Raw genomic sequence first — 16,321 nt, forward strand, 5'->3', positions numbered from 1 at the left:
TTTTTTTTAGAGTGACTATTGGCACCCCAACTTTTACTTATTACCGTCAATGAGTCCGTTGAAACGATGATTAAATGATAGCTAAAAATTGTCGAAATTAACGACAACCTTTAATAGTCGTTTTCAGCACAATTGTGACATCGTCGAAAACGCAATATGACATAGTGAGTGTCGACTTCTGTTCTTATCAAAAAAATAAAAGTCCAGTGATTATTTTACTTAGTCTGATGATATTTATTGGAGCGTGAATGATGCATTTGTTGAGAAGAAAGTCAGGATCAGATTGCATGTGGATTATAAGGATTTAATATGTTAATGAATTACCATAATTTTATTTCTTCAATGATGAAATCTTCCCGGTCAGGGAGAATTGATAGGGACATCAAAGCTTGAAAAAGTAGATTTTAAATTTTAATTAAATATCTGTTTTAGGACTTTATTTATTTTTTTCTTTTTTTGATTTATTTCATGTTTTATTAGTCCATGATCTTAGTATAATATTTAAGAGCAATTTAGTAGTTTAAATTTATCTTTTATTTAAACTTATTATGGTTAAAATATTAGGAGAAAGAAAGTTATGAAATTAGGTTATTTATTTGATATTTTAGTTTTATAAAAATTCTTAGATTTATTTTTTATATAAATTGTAGTAGCATTTAAAAAAAAATTGATGAATAAAGAATGTGTTTTTTTCATAAAGTGAAGTGAGTTCTCTGTCATTCTCGGTATGATTCCAAGGTACTATTTTTTCAATAATCTTCTCATCTTTCCATTTTTATTTTTTATTTTTTATTTTTGTTAAATTCTTGAATCCATCAAAAATCCTCTTTTCTTGATTTTCTTTTAATCTTTGTTGTTCTTGATTTTCTTAATTATTAATTCTAGATTCTTGATTCTTGATTTTTAATTCTTGACACCTATAGACCTCAACCATTAATCCTTTCTCCATTATTTAAATTTTTTCTTTATCCTACAATAATTACAATAAAATTTTTACCTTTTGGGTTTTTCTTATCATAATCCACATCATAAACCATTGTAAATCCAATCTCAAATTCTTAATCCTTACCTAAATTCCTAAATCAAATTCCCTAATTCCCCAATCTCTCTTCTTCCCTCTTTGCCCTACATCAATATCCCAATATTTTAGATGAATGTAGTAATTCAAATTAGATAACTATTCACAAGAATCAATGTCCACTAGTGGATGGAAATTCACTTTTGGTGGTAATGGAGTTTCATGGAGATTGAAGAAGTAAATATGTATCACACATTTGATTTTGAAATCAAAATTCATTGACTCAACAGCATGTGAAAGAAATTAGTGGCAATGTGATGGTGAAACAACATTATCTTAGGCTTATAGCCAAACATATGATGGCAACAATAGACACAAATGTCTAAGATATAATTATAATTACTAAGAGATGGAATAATCTCAACAACTGGAGTCAGGTCTGCCCTAGAACTTGGTTAATTCATTTTAAAAGTCTTAAAAAATATGGAGTGTATAAGATATCAGAATGGATGGGTTTAAAACCAATTGCCTGAACAATAACTTACAGTAGGAACCCAACCTAATATTTGTTTGTCCAATTTTTAGGTTCAATGGAAAGGACAAGTTGGAATTATGTCATGTATAATTGGACACTATAAATTGCAAAAGAAAACTTTTCATTTCCATCCAAGGTGTAATGGTAGTGCTTTAGTTGTAATAAACAATGGTAGGTGATCATTGCTCTTAATCGATCTATAACATTTTATGTTGTGATGATCCAGTTAGAGAGATATCTTTAATAGATCTACCTATGTAAGTGTGAAAGTGCGACGACCACTTTCAATAAGAAATAATTTTATCATACAAACACTTTGAGAACTAGGGTACTTATACAATTTATCGGACATTATTATAATTTTGAAGATTGTGTGTGGGATGGTTTTCATTTGTTGTGTAAAATTATACTTAGTTCACTAGAATTTTGACAAACTTTCAATTATTTCCACTAAATGAAGGTTTAAGTCTTTTCAACAACTTCATTATATATTTTGATTTAAAATTTGATAAATTGTGGGGGATTGTTGGAAATATTTAAATATTTTGAATTTTATTTGTTTTTGTAAATGTTTTTTCTTTTGGAAACTGTAGAAAGTCTTTAAAAACTAACTTGTCTTTCTATTTTTAGTGATTTCTAACGTTGGTTTCCATCCCTAATGGCTGCCAAAGTTTAAATAAAAATATTATTTATTGTCTTTTGTTTTGCACTTTTTTTAATCAAAGGGTATTTGAGGCATCCATTCATTATCCATTTAAGTTAAATTGTTTTTTTCTCTTTAGCACACAATTTTCAATTAACAAATTTGTTAAAAAAACGTGTTTTTGACTTTTTATTCTTCTCTACAAGTTTTTTTTACTTGATCAAAGTGTTATCGTTGTTTTGGTACTTGAAGGAGTGTAATTAGATTCGAAAAGTCAATCCCAAGAATTCAAATTTATATATTGTATCTTGGAATCCACTTTTTCAATAGCTCGTTGCCGATCAAAGCAGTTCTTTTGAATTTACTCATTGCTTCTCTTTACTTTCAATTTTGTCCAATGGGTTGCTATTTCATCGAAAGAATATCAAGTTCCACAGTGTTATAATGTGATATGCATCAAAATGACAAACCTCATCTGTAGGGTAGTAGTGATGTCGTCCTTGAAGGTGGAGTACAACTTTTTGGTGTGCAATCATACCTATAAAGTGCAAGAGAATTTTTAAGTGATGGATTGCAGCTGGCCTTAAGTGACCTGTAGCTACTCCGTCCCATATTGAAAAAAAAAAAAAAAAAAACCCTTTTAATATGGAGTCTGAATATTGGCCAACTTTTTTATTTTTTATTTTATGGAATAGGGTATCTCTGACTCTAGTGGTTGGTCTTTGCCCAACCCATGGGACAACCTTATCCATCCAAACTAATCCCCCCATTTTTCCCTTTTATTCAGAGACTTCTGGCCTTACAAACTCATAAAATGGCAATTCTTCACGTTTTAAACCCGGAGACCAGAGCTAGTGACCAAGAAAGACCCAAATCAAATAGAGAAAGAACGGAATTCATTCGAACCTACTTTCATAAAATCATCAATCGAAGATCTGATCAGATCTCGTGAATAAATATTTCGTGGATGGATGGAAGGACCAGCTCCCTGAGTGCCACATCCCATCCAATACCATGTCATGTCACACCAATTAAGTAGTCACATTGTTGATTTTTAGTAGACCTAAAATGACACACATACATAAATAGATAAAAGTAGAACATAATTACATTGATCACACACGCTTAAATACTTTTGACTTAGTTTTTGTTCCGGATAATAACGCCTTTGATGACAAGCCCTCGTTTCCAATAAAGGCCATCGGTTCCTGACAAAGAGATTTCCATAACTCCTCGTGGATCATTGGATGTTTCGAATTCCCCTATTTTAATCTCTTGACATTGTAATTTAGTAAGGTTACTTAAATTCTGCTTATGTTCTTTTTTTTCTCCAGAAGGCTGTTGGATGGCAAAGATAATATCAAAATTCCCATCTGCCGATTCTTTAAGTAACACATCAAATGAAATCTCATAAGTAGTTTTTGGAGAGAGGTTTGATATATCGAACTTTACCAGATTCCATTGCCTCAGTTTTTGTGAATAACTGACATATGAGAGAAACATCAGAAACCAAAATTGAGATCTGAAGTGGGTTTCTAAATTCAATGTCAACTTTTATTGCTTCTGCAAGTGAATAGAACACAAAATATCAGGAAAAACGAATAAAAGAGAACAAATACCCAACAGAGGCTATGTTCCCCAAGAAACCATCTGATCCCATTTGTTCATACCTTTGAGGCAAGGCCTTTGGCTGCAAGATCTTGCATAGTAATTTGAACAGCCCCAAGTTGCTTTGGTCCACACGACACCCACGTGTCATTAGATGTCTTAATGAAAAACATTGCATCTTGAGTTTTGTGAACGGGTTCGAAGAGAACGTCTTTTACCTGTCAAAGATCCAAGGAGTGTGATACCAATCTAATCTCAAATAGCATCACTCGAGAAAAGATGTACAACAGCACCAAAACATTGAAGTGAATGAATGAAAATAATCTATTAAAGTCTGTTCACGTACACAAACAGAAATATCCGAACCAAAGCCCTTCTGTCTTGTGTGCTAAGGTCTCAAAGTCACTTTCAGTCAAGTTGTGAGGGGTATCTCCCAGATGAACCTGCTCATAACCATCAAGTTCAATGACAGAGGCAACTAAAAAGATCAATCTTACAATTACCCATATTTTAATGGACTGATTTTCTCACCTCTTTAACCTCCTTAACAACATAGGAAGCTTTTATTGGTATTCCCAGCTCTTTCGGTTGGACACATGGTTTTTAAACTCGTTCAAGACCAAGACGTATCGCTTGAGTTAACTCGGTATCAGAGCTGAACGAGACCAACTCACAAAGTCATTTTTTGACCGAGTTTTACGTCTCACGTACAATTTTTTGAGTCATCTCACGAGACGTCTCAAACGTATCGGAATACTTGTACGAGACAACTCGGTATCAGAGCTAAACGAGACGACACGCGATACCGAGTTTAAAAACCATGGTTGGACATCGATAATGACAAACACAAGGTTGGCAACACAGCTGCAATAACAAAATGAATTTAAAACTCTAAGTCTGACAAACACAAGGTTGGCAACACAGCTTTCCCTTCTATTTGATTTGATTAAAGTAGGTAGCCTGAAATCAAACTGATAGGAACCTTGAACCGAGAGACAGAACCATCACAAAAGACGTGTGGAACTGAGAGACAGAACTAACAATTTAAATAAATGCAAGCACAATAATGCCTATTGAGGGCATATTTTATATGTTAAATGTTTTAAAAATGCATATGGCACGATAATTTTAGATAGTAAAGAGGATAAAATAAATCGATCAAAACATTTAACAAAACATAAATCTTCATAATCTCTAGCATCTGGTATCGATGTATGTAAAATCCATAGTTTATCGAGAAAGCTTGTTGGATTCCTAGGGACTAGGGGTGTCAATAGGTAACCCACCATTTAACCGAAACTGAAGGGGAATAGATAGGACAGCTTTGGATCCCTTCTATTTGAATTGATTAAAGTAGGTAGCCTGAAATCAAACTGATAGGAACCTTGAACCGAGAGACAAAACCATCGCAAAAGATGTGTGGAATCAGACTATTCTGTACCCATCCTACTCAGTTATATTCTACTTATTGTAGTAAGGGACAGGTGGTATAGTGTGTACATACTAGTATGTAAAACCACCAAGGAATTTCAATTCTAGATCTCATGACGATAAATTCCAATCCTTTCTTGGACTGATTTGATTTAAAAGGCAGCCTATGGAGTCCTTCACACGACAACTATCTCTTTAAATGTTCAAAAGCTCCAACAAGCCCGCTTCTCCATGGTAGCATGTCATGAAAAATTGAAATTAACAAGGGCATATTCCAAAAAGTAAAGGAAACATATGATATGAACCCAACTTATACCTAACGTATAAAATATAAATGGTGCAGAAAGTTAAGCCCAACTTTAATGGCAACATCAAGATAGAGAAAGCATACTAAATTAAGCCCAACTTTATGAAAATAGTCATAATCATATTGAGCGAGAAATGTTGCATAAAATCAAACCCAACGGAAATGAACCTGAACCAATCACAATAACTAACTCGATATAACATAAAACTAGGTAAATCCTCATACGCTAGCAATTCAAATCATTCTAGATATTTGACAAGAATAATCGAAAATGTTGAATGCAAATGATCTTTCTTTTGCACGTGAATGACTCCAATTATCATTAATCTTCTGTCACACAAAATTATACCAAGAGTTGAAGCTATCCTTTTTAATGAAAATGAAAGAAGATAATTAAAGAAATGTTACTCTCATGGGAATGATCCAATATGTAATCCTATAAGCCTTTACCTTATTCATTCTTATCCTGATTACTCAAGATGACCCATCATCACACATTCCTACCGTGTTTATCCTTAACAAAAAAATTAGCACCCACGCCAAAAAAAACGACTTACGCATATGTGACAAACTTGAGTTGGTTTATCATTTTGAGTTGGCTAAGGACATAGGTGAGAATTGGTTCTAATTGGCTCGCCTTGTCCTAGGCTTATAACTTATAAGACAATAAAAGGCTGAAACATTTCTTCTTCCACTATAATTTAAGACTGGTTCCTATCTACAGTGTATAAGATCTGATTGTACATGACTATCATGTCTCCACTTGAATTGAATTGCTCATAAGATTTACACCCTTTGAATTGATATGGAAGATTCTTATGGGCCTACTTACAACGGAAATGTCTCTGGGATCCCTGTTATTAATTCTAGATTTTAAGGAGTCTTTGTATTTACCTCCATAGACGTATGGTATATTTTAGGGCCTACCCCTTTCCCTATGACTTCGACAAACTATGAAGGTAGAAAATAACGAAATGAAATGTTTAAAGATTAATGGTAATCTGACGCTCTTTTTTCAGACGCCCCCCATAAGTTCCCTGACTTGATAGTTATAGAATCATAGATATTTTTCTTGTGTATCCTGAAGCAAAGGATCTACGGTTCTATGATGGGGGCATTTGGAAAAAGATTGTCAGATTATTATGACTCATGTTTAAATGACAACATTTTAAGAGAAGGGTTTTAAATGAAGTAATTTTGTTTGTACAAAGTAGAGAAAAAGGCAATTAATAACCTTTAGGAAGTGAGCCATGAATTAGCAAACATAAGGATGTCAACAAGTGAAAACATTTGAGCTCATCTGATCCTTATTAGATCAGTCTTATCCAATCCTTATCAATTGGTCCCACAATGACCCAATCAGGTCTTTAGCACTCATCCAAGTCAGAACTAAAAGATTCAATGATAGAGTTGATTTGATGCAAGTAGGTTGGGACCACCTTAGACTGTTTATTGGGTTCAACAGAAAAAACTGACTAATTAGTCCCAAAATTATGTTTGATATTACTAAAACAGCCCCTAACATCCTGACATTTTTGTACAAAAAAACCGATTTTATAGCACGCAAACCTGCCAACAAAATAAAGACTTTGAACATCAAAATGTCCAAAAATCTGGATTTTACCTAGTTAACATAGTCCTCAATCATGACTAGAAGTTGCACCCAAAATTCGACATACGATTAGAAGTTGGTGTAGTCATCCTGACTACCAACTCAGATTTTTTTTCTCCAATAGTTTCGTTTTTGATTAGGAGATAAATCTATGGACATAAACAACTAACATACAAAACTAAATTAGATGAAGATTTTATAATTATATCAATTAAACAACTACAATCCAAGAATATATAGCATTTTGACAAATAACATTAAAATTGGGATCTGAAACCCTAAAATAATTGTGAACAATCTGAGTTTCAATCAAAAGCCTTAACATACCTTAAGATTAGATAAAAAGCCTAGCAAAAACTCACGTCAAATCTGAGAGAGATCGAAACTTAGTTGCTGAAATACAATTTCCTCTGCGATAGAAGGTAATTCAAAATGATTAGAAGGTAATTCAAAATGATTAAGGAATGAGGGATCAAACAAAACCCTAAAACTTGCTTTAACAATGAAGAAAACCCCTAACTTAATTAAGAAAAATCTTAGATTCAATCAAAAACTTGAACATACCTGAAGATTCGATCACAAACCAAGCAAAGGGAGGGAGATCAAACAAAGCCCTAAAACTTTCGATCAAACGCCGATCCCTTGCAGATCAAAATCTGATTGCGTCTTCATAATCACAGATTCTGTGAGTGAGAGATCGAGCGAAGATCTTTCGATCAAACTCCGATCAATGTCTTTCCACACAAAAAAAAATTCGATCGATTTACTTTCCAAAATGAAAATAACTGATCGATTCTGAGATATATATATATATATATATATATATATATATATATAGATATAGAGAGAGAGAGAGAGAGAGAGAGAGAGAGAGAGAGAGAGAGAGAGAGAGAAATGCTAAATCAAGACTTAGAGAGTTGATTTGAGAATAGAGATCAGAGAGAGTGAGAGAGATTCGAGAAGAGCGACGGATTTGAGAGAGCAGTCGAGAGTGAGAGAGAGTGAGAGGAGAGATAGAGACGAGTAGAGAGTGAGAGTGAGAGAAGAGAGTTCGACAATGGCCGAAGCTCGTCTGTTGAGAAAAATTTTTTGAATGGCTATCGGCACCCCAACTTTTACTTATTACTTGAAACGACACCCCAACTTATTACATGTGTTGAACAGTCGTTTTTTGCGCAATTCTAACGTCGCAATAAACGCAATTTGACGTAGTGAGATAAGCCAATAGAATTCATGGATGTTTTGACATGCCACCCTGTTCATACCATACACTCTCTTGGGATCTGCATCTTCCAATGTAAATGATGTTCGATTGACTAAGTCTAAAATTGTAAACATGGATAAACGATGTTCGGTCATTTGGTTATTATTATTACTATTATATGAATATGAGTTTTTTCCATGGAAATTTTTTGGACTGATTGAACAGTTAATGTAAATTTGGGTCATTTTGTTTTTGGGAACCATCAACTTGTCACAGGAGTTCCCACATCTTATGGTTGTTGATTAACTCTTCCTTTAACTTTGGTAGATAATTAGGGGCTTTAATTTCATGGGAATGTGAATCAATAGACATAGTTTTCCATTTTCTCTGCACTGAGTGACCATTGCCTTAACTTAAGACTCGATGATTGTGGACCTAAGCTTCTCATTAGTGGTCTACTCAAGGTTATTTCAACAGGTGAGGTCACCAAGTAATATGGCCAAACCTACAACACTGCTCTATTAAAATAAAAAAAATTTTGAGTAGGAACTCATCAAAAGCAGAACAACCACATACAATACTATAGTTTATATAGAAGTATAGAGTCCTTGGTACCATCACCAATCTAAAGACACTAAAAAACAACGAACCTCATAAAAGCTAATGATATATGATTGCCATTGGTTAACTGAATTTTGACTTGGGGTGTTGGAATAAAAGCTAATGATATATGATTGCCAAGGATCAGTGGTTGTGGAAATAGGCTAGCAGCATATGGGATGCTTGTGAGATTTGTGGCTGGGCCTGCTGTAATGGCTGTTGCTTCTATTGGAATGATTGTCTCATTGCCCATCACATTTATAAAAAAACAACTTATATTGCCACAGCAACTTTTTTTTATTATATCACACCCACCATTGAATTTGATGGATCTCAAAAGGAAAGGATAATCTTTTTTTCTTATTTTTTTTATAAAAAAAAATTTCTTAGCATTCTTATTCACTCTCAGCCCTTATTTCTACTACAGAGACAAAGAGAGAGGGGGGGGGGGGGGGGGGGGAGTTAAGGAAAAGACTTAATTGTTGTGTCTAAGACGTATTATATAAATTCATTAAATTGGTATATTATATAAAGATGGTTGCTATTAGCACCCAAACTTTTATTTATTACATCTCAACTTCTTAAATTATTTATCACACCCCTATTAAAGATTAAAATACATTCTTCAAACATTACAAGATTTGGTTCAAATTATAATCTCAATATTACAAAAACATTATAACCCTGTTCTTCCTTAATCTTTATCAAATCAGCAACTTCAGCAATATGACCTTGAAGCAATTTCTTGCATCAAATCAGCAACTTCAACAATATGACCTTGAAGCAATTTCTTTTATCAAATCAGTAGCTTTAGCAATATGACCCTGTTCTTCCTTAATCTTTGCAAGTTTCTTGATTAGTCGTGCCCTCTCTATTTCAACCTATATCTAAAAGTGACAGATAATTTGATTAAAATTCCCAAAAGAAAAAGAAACCAACAAGTTCTATAAAAGGATAAGCTAACAGGTGAAATGTGATCTAAGTAGTCTTTTGACATATGATCTAAGTAGTCTTTCAATGTGAATAAGAAAAGAGGTGAAATGTGTAGTGAATGATTTCAAGTCTGTTGATGTATGTAAATAATATTGGAAGCATGGTATTTGTTGTCCCGATTTGTTTGATAGCTGATCTGAAATATGTGGGTATGAGCCATTGGCTTGCAAGAACAACCTGTGTATCAAAGCTGCAAGCGAGACCAGAGAAAAAAAAAGTAACCTCTCAAGCCACTAGTTAGAATTTATCAAACTAAAGTATTGCTAAACATAATCATCAAGTTAGAATACAAGACTTAAAATGGCAAGGTAGAAAAATAACAAAGATAAATATTTCCATTTTGCGAGCATGAAGAGATCATCCATTCAACCATAGTCCAATTTGTGTTAAGGATGACAAAATAGTAACCACATGTAGTCTTTTAAATAGCACTACCAACAAACAAACTTCTGTTGAATAAATTTATACATCATTAACACAAACATAAACACATCAAAAACAAAAATTATATAAAATGACGGACATTCACAGTTATGCGAACTCTTTGTAGGCCCTTGACTTTCTTCAAGGATTTGTGACTTCTTCTCTTGCCATTGCCTTTCTTCAGAGAATTGTGTTGGATTTTCATAGTGAAATTGATTATAAGCCAATAGATGCCTCCAAGCTTCTTCAAATTTCTGAAACGCTTTAAAACAACTACCCCTGTATCCATTTGTATACTTGTGACATTCTTCCCACGTTGTGTATATCCCAGGTCTACTCCCAACAAAAACGACATAAAATTTTGTCACCCTAAATACCTGTAAAAAATATACAAATACCTGTAAAAATATAACATTTCAAATAGATGACTAATGAAATAAGTTACATTAATAATAAGGTTAAAATAACTCATTATTAGTGGATAAGTTACATGACACCTCCAAAGATAATTGTTTCATCAACATGCCTATAAAACTATTTTATCTATTTATTCTTAATCAAAATAGGCAAGAAGAGTGAATAGTTGAGATGGGCTAACTTGGTGAGAAAAAAAACTTAGTGAAAAACTTAACCTAAAATCTCCATTCATTTGAATGGAATTCCAAAAAATTGTGACAATTTCTTAGAGAGTCGAACCTAAGATGTAGGAACACTTTCCACACAAATAACACAAATTTATAAGCCAAATCACAATGATTAACTAAATAAATAGCTGAACTATTCAAATCGAACTCATATACAATTCAAAAACCTTATTTCAAATCAAAATCTAGCAAAAAAACATAGAATCTCATTCTTTGGTCTTAAACTTGAATTCAGATCTCAATCCATTAAATCAACAATGAGAAACAAAGAATTCAAATAACTAATGCACTATCGTATAGAGAGATAAAAAAGTGAAGAGATGTCGAATGAGATAGAATGAAAGAGTGGGAGAGAGGGTTTCAGCGAGGTAGTTGCAGCTAGAGCGAGAGCAAGAAATAATGAGAAACAAAGGGTTTTAGCGAGAGACAAGAGAGCGAGAGAGTTCTACTATCTGATTTTTTTTTTTTTAATTGAACATAGGGAGGTAGCACTAAATAGTGCAAAGCTAAAGGATGGCGCTGTAATAAATCGATAAATTATAACTTAAATGCAACTTTCCATCTCGTCTGTCTTTTCGCGTCATATCCAACGATTTGAAACCATTTGTTAAACCATCTGTTAAACAGTGAGGGGCTGAATACCTCCCTATATATATCTCCAAACTTACAAAGTATCAAAGATAATACACACATCGTTATTGTACCATTAGATTCTCAAGTAAGTACTCTCAATAAGGACAGATGTGAGACAACACCAAACAGATTCTTATTTCTTTACTTGTATATAGGAGGGCTTTATAAAGTTACTAATGGAAGCAAATACCCAACCTAAGGGTGGAAGTAAGATGGAGGAAGATTATTCAACCACAAGATTATTCAAGCTAATCTTGTTTGTGTTCTCAACATAATGGTGGAAGCTTATGTAGGCATATCCCAAGATGGCACACAATGGAAAATTTGATATAATCATAACAACTCACTCTTTTCTATAGTTCTTATCCACTTTTAAATGATACAATATTTACATTTAGATGCTTAATGAGAATTACAAAATTATATATGACTACTTCTTATAAATATATAGATATATTTTTGGACCATATAAGAGAACTCCATTCCATTTCACATTAATATACTTCTGAACAAGCTTACCCTAGAAGTGATAAATTAATCATTTATGTTTAACCCAAATATGGATCAACTATAATCACAAAAACAACTGAGACAATATAAAGCAAACTAATCTAACTTTTTTGTTTGAACCAAACTACTTCAACTCATCTTTTGTATCTCATCACAATCAACATGAGCAATGAATCAGGTTTTGAGGAAGATTTTATAATTCTATCAATTAAACAACTAACATCCGAGAATATATAGCATTTTAACAAATAACATTAAAATTAGAATCTGAAACCCTAAAATAATTGAGAACAATCTGAGTTTCGATCAAAAGCCTTAACATACCGTAAGATTAAATAGCTAACCTAGCAAAAACTCACGTCAAATCCGAGAGAGATCTAAACTTAGTTGTTGAAATGCGATCGTATATGGATTTCTTCTGAGATAGAAGGTAATTTAAAATGATTAGGGAAGGAGGGGATAAAAAAAAATCCTAAAACTTCTTTAACAATGAAGAAAATATTTGCAACCCTAAATTAATTAAGGAAATCTAATATTTAATAAAAAACTTTAACATACTTGAAGATTTGATCACAAACCAAGCAAAGGGAGGGAGATCGAACAAAACCCTGAAACTTTCGATCAAACTCCGATCAATTCTGCCATAAAACTTGCAAATCGAAATCTGATTGCATCTTCAAAATCACAGATTCTATGAGTGAGAGATCGAGCAAAGATCTTTCGATCAACGTCCAATTGATTTCTTTTCCAAAAAAATTTCGATTGATTTACTTTCCAAAATGAAAAAAGGCTCTGATTGATTTTGAGAGAGAGAGGTACACTAGATTGAAACTTAGAGAGTTGATCTTCTAGGTTGAAACTTAGAGAGTTGATCTTCTTCTTGAAATCGAGACAGAGTCGAGTAAGAGAGAGAGATAGATGAGAAAGAGAGCGTGAGAAGAACGACAAATTCGTGAGAGATCGAGAAAACAAACAGAGTAGAGAGAGTGTGAATGAGAGAAGAAAGAAGAAATTCGACAATGGCAGAGATCGAGCTAAACGAATGTCTGAGAGGATTTTTTTTAGAGTGGCTATTGGCACCCCAACTTTTACTTATTATCGTCAATGAGTCCGTTGAAACGATGATTAAATGATAGCTAAAAATTGTCGAAATTAACGACAACCTTTAACAATCGTTTTCAGCACAATTGTGACATTGTCGAAAACGCAATATGACGTAGTGAGTGTCGACTTCTGTTCTTATCAAAAAAATAAAAGTCCAGTGATTATTTTACTTAGTCTGATGATATTTATTGGAGCGTGAATGATGCATTTGTTGAGAAGAAAGTTAGGATCAGATTGCATGTGGATTATAAGGATTTAATATGTTAATGAATTACCATAATTTTATTTCTTCAGTGATGAAATCTTCCCAGTCGGGGAGAATTGATAGGGACATCAAAGCTTGAAAAAGTAGATTTTAAATTTTAATTAAATATCTGTTTTAGGAATTTATTTATTTTTTTCTTTTTTTGATTTATTTCATGTTTTATTAGTCCATGATCTTAGTATAATATTTAAGAGCAATTTAGTAGTTTAAATTTATCTTTTATTTAAACTTATTATGGTTAAAATATTAGGAGAAAGAAAGTTATGAAATTAGGTTATTTATTTGATATTTTAGTTTTATCAAAATTCTTAGATTTATTTTCTTTATATAAATTGTAGTAGCATTTAAAAAAAAATTGATGAATAAAGAATGTGTTTTTTTCATAAAGTGAAGTGAGTTCTCTGTCATTCTCGGTATGATTCCAAGGTACTATTTTTTCAATAATCTTCTCATCTTTCCATTTTTATTTTTTATTTTTTATTTTTTATTTTTGTTAAATTCTTGAATCCATCAAAAATCCTCTTTTCTTGATTTTCTTTTAATTTTTGTTGTTCTTGATTTTCTTAATTATTAATTCTAGATTCTTGATTCTTGATTTTTAATTCTTGACACCTATAGACCTCAACCATTAATCCTTTCTCCATTATTTAAATTTTTTCTTTATCCTACAATAATTGCAATAAAAATTTTACCTTTTGGGTTTTTCTTATCATAATCCACATTATAAACCATTGTAAATCCAATCTCAAATTCTTAATCCTTATCTAAAATCCTAAATCAAATTCCCTAATTCCCCAATCTCTCTTCTTCCCTCTTTGCCCTACATCAATATCCCAATATTTTAGACGAATGTAGTAATGCAAATTAGATAACTATTCACAAGAATCAATTTCCACTAGTGGATGGAAATTCACTTTTGGTGGTAATGGAGTTTCATGGAGATTGAAGAAGTAAATATGTATCACACATTTGATTTTGAAATCAAAATTCATTGACTCAACGGCATGTGAAAGAAATTAGTGGCAATGTGATGGTGAAACAACATTATCTTAGGCTTATAGCCAAACATATGATGGCAACAATAGACACAAATGTCTAAGATATAATTATAATTACTAAGAGATGGAATAATCTCAACAACTGGAGTCAGGTCTGCCCTAGAACTTGGTTAATTCATTTTAAAAGTCTTAAAAAATATGGAGTGTATAAGATATCAGAATGGATGGGTTTAAAACCAATTGCCTAAACAATAACTTACAGTAGGAACCCAACCTAATATTTGTTTGTCCAATTTTTAGGTTCAATGGAAAGGACAAGTTGGAATTATGTCATGTATAATTGGACACTATAAATTGCAAAAGAAAACTTTTCATTTCCATCCAAGGTGTAATGGTAGTGCTTTAGTTGTAATAAACAATGGTAGGTGATCATTGCTCTTAATCGATCTATAACATTTTATGTTGTGATGATCCAGTTAGAGAGATATCTTTAATAGATCTACCTATGTAAGTGTGAAAGTGCGACGACCACTTTCAATAAGAAATAATTTTATCATACAAACACTTTTGAGAACTAGGGTACTTATACAATTTATCGGACATTATTATAATTTTGAAGATTGTGTGTGGGATGGTTTTCATTTGTTGTGTAAAATTATACTTAGTTCACTAGAATTTTGACAAACTTTCAATTATTTCCACTAAATGAAGGTTTAAGTCTTTTCAACAACTTCATCTATGCTCAATTTACATTATATATTTTGATTTAAAATTTGATAAATTGTGGGGGATTGTTGGAAATATTTAAATATTTTGAATTTTATTTGTTTTTGTAAATGTTTTTTCTTTTGGAAACTGTAGAAAGTCTTTAAAAACTAACTTGTCTTTCTATTTTTAGTGATTTCTAACGTTGGTTTCCATCCCTAATGGCTGCCAAAGTTTAAATAAAAATATTATTTATTGTCTTTTGTTTTGCACTTTTTTTAATCAAAGGGTATTTGAGGCATCCATTCATTATCCATTTAAGTTAGATTGTTTTTTTCTCTTTAGCACACAATTTTCAATTAACAAATTTGTTAAAAAAACCGTGTTTTTGACTTTTTATTCTTCTCTACAAGTTTTTTTTACTTGATCAAAGTGTTATCGTTATTTTGGTACTTGAAGGAGTGTAATTAGATTCGAAAAGTCAATCCCAAGAATTCAAATTTTATATATTGTATCTTGGAATCCACTTTTTCGATAGCTCGTTGCCGATCAAAGCAGTTCTTTTGAATTTACTCATTGCTTCTCTTTACTTTCAATTTTGTCCAATGGGTTGCTATTTCATCGAAAGAATATCAAGTTCCACAGTGTTATAATGTGATATGCATCAAAATGACAAACCTCATCTGTAGGGTAGTAGTGATGTCGTCCTTGAAGGTGGAGTACAACTTTTTGGTGTGCAATCATACCTATAAAGTGTAAGAGAATTTTTAAGTGATGGAATGCAGCTGGCCTTAAGTGACCTGTAGCTACTCCGTCCCATATTGAAAAAAAAAAAAAACCCCTTTTAATATGGAGTCTGAATATTGGCCAACTTTTTTATTTTTTATTTTATGGAATAGGGTATCTCTGACTCTAGTGGGCTGACCATAATCCATTGGTCTTTGCCCAACCCATGGGACAACTTTATCCATCCAAATTAATCCCCCCATTTTTCCCTTTTATTCAGAGACTTCTGGCCTTACAAACTCATAAAATGGCAATTCTTCACGTTTTAAACTCTGACCAAGAAAGACTCAAATCAAATAGAG

The 16,321-nt window shown here is 32.4% G+C and overlaps 1 long non-coding RNA gene across 2 annotated transcripts; it reads right to left on the reverse strand.

Moving 5' to 3' along the window:
* Window positions 1–3,649: 3,649 nt before the first annotated feature.
* Window positions 3,650–7,998, reverse strand: LOC147381892 (uncharacterized). 2 transcript variants are annotated; one of them, XR_015174281.1, is made up of 6 exons: window positions 7,719–7,998; window positions 7,482–7,564; window positions 4,336–4,668; window positions 4,151–4,247; window positions 3,867–4,022; window positions 3,650–3,759 (listed from the first exon to the last, which is right to left on the reverse strand). It is a non-coding gene; the product is annotated as an uncharacterized LOC147381892 (long non-coding RNA). The 2 variants fall into 2 exon arrangements; XR_015174282.1 differs by lacking the exon at window positions 7,482–7,564 and having other exon boundaries at window positions 7,719–7,994.
* Between the last annotated feature and the right edge of the window lie 8,323 nt (window positions 7,999–16,321).

Source organism: Akebia trifoliata, unplaced genomic scaffold (genome assembly GCF_017979445.1).
Source record: "Akebia trifoliata isolate Shusen 1 unplaced genomic scaffold, ASM1797944v1 Contig00152, whole genome shotgun sequence".
NCBI classification, from domain to species: domain Eukaryota; kingdom Viridiplantae; phylum Streptophyta; class Magnoliopsida; order Ranunculales; family Lardizabalaceae; genus Akebia; species Akebia trifoliata.